We start from the raw sequence: 1,842 nt of genomic DNA on the forward strand, positions 1-1,842 counted from the left end.
TTTAGGGATGGGAGGCAGACTGGTTTTGGGGATGAGGTACTGCACAGAAGGGGGTGTTTCATTACCCAGTCAATCACTTCTTTATACAAACACTATGCTGCAAACAGGGCTCCCTGATGGATCTGAAATCCACAAAGACCATCTACTACGGGGAAAGCTCAGTTAAATGATCATTGTGCCAGGAAGTGAGGAAGCACTTAACCAACTCTCTCTTGTGTATTAGGGCAGCTACCTAGGTAAGGTTCAGCAACCAATAATGGAACTAGGAAATAATGGGCTCCTAGGGTAAGCATAATTTTTGGGCCACTGATTAAAATAACACAAAATGCATAAACATGTGTGCATTAATAAATAATATGTCAGAACATAAATAAATAAATAGTCAAATAATATTTTATCTCTTTTGCACTCATCACGACTACTAGAACTTCCTCCCCACAAATTCATCAATAATCTGGTCTGAGTTAATTTTTCTAGTCTTCTCACTTTCAATAGACAAAGTCTTTCTTGTACTATTGTGCTATGCAGAGAATTCTTAATTATACTGAGTTTTGAAAAAGAGTGTTCAGCACTTGATGCAGTAAAAGGATGGTTAAAAACAACACAACCATCATACATATTTCAGAAAAAAACTTAATGGCAAAACGTTATCAGCAATCAATAATTTAGCCAAATCTTCTAAATACAAGCGATTCTCCAGGCAAGGTGGCAGAACAATGCTTCATGTTTTGTTTTGTTTTTTTCTAACTATTCAGCTTCTTCATACAGCTCATCATCCGTTGCTGACATAAATGTCTTCCATTGAATTATGTTAAACTTTGTAACAATTGCATCCAAGATAAATCCAGGCATCCAAGTAAAGCTAAAATTATATCCAAATAGCCATAGAACACATTAGCTTTGATGCATCTCTCTGCATCATTCAATCTTTCGTGATCATGTAATTCATCAAAATATTTTTAAATTTCTTTCCATGTTTCAATTCAAACTTAATCTCCGCACCCCACTTTTCCAGCATTTGATGACATTTTGTTTGTCTTTAAAATTATTTTGAAAAGCAAGCAATTCTGTTGCACTGCAAAGTAATGTTGCAACTTTGTTTAAGCATATGTCTTTATATTTTTAGCACTTAGAGACAGAATTTTGGTTTCCAGAATTTTTTTATTTGGAGCACAACAAGAAATACAAAGGTTTTAAAATTTGAAGCTTCATTGCATTAGTCAAACTTTTTGCTCAGGAGAATTATTCTGAAAAGCAGCTTCATTATATCAGCTGATATGATGAGCAACGTGACAAACTTCTTAATGACCAGTACATTGGACGTATTCTCTTTAATGTTACCGACAATCTCCAAGACAAAAGCTGATTCAGATAACATGACCCACCACTTTACACTATGTCCAAAGAAAACAGACTCTTTCAATCACCTCATAAGAATATTTTATTTAGGGGATTCCCTGAACACAGTCATTAAGCGTAAGGTTCAAAAAATGTGGGCAGCATAGCATAAACATTCTGCATTCAGTTCTCACAGATATTCTTGCCTGCACTCCAGAATAAACTCTGCTTATACTTGCATCTCCATCCTACCTTTGTCTGTGATGCTTCAATTATCCAGACAAGGCTCTTTGGGTGAATCTGATATCTTTTATTAGACCAACTTAAATAGTTAGAAAAACAAATTTAGCAAGCTGTCGGGTTTAAAAACCCTTCATCAGGCTGAGGAAGGGTTTTTAAACCTAAAAGCTTGCTAAATTTTTTTCCAACTATTTAAGTTGATCTCACCCAAAGAACCTTGTCTGCCTATGTCCTTAGACCACTGCTACAACCTACACTGAACTT

Source organism: Alligator sinensis, unplaced genomic scaffold (assembly GCF_000455745.1).
Source record: "Alligator sinensis unplaced genomic scaffold, ASM45574v1 scaffold91_2, whole genome shotgun sequence".
Classification (NCBI taxonomy): domain Eukaryota; kingdom Metazoa; phylum Chordata; order Crocodylia; family Alligatoridae; genus Alligator; species Alligator sinensis.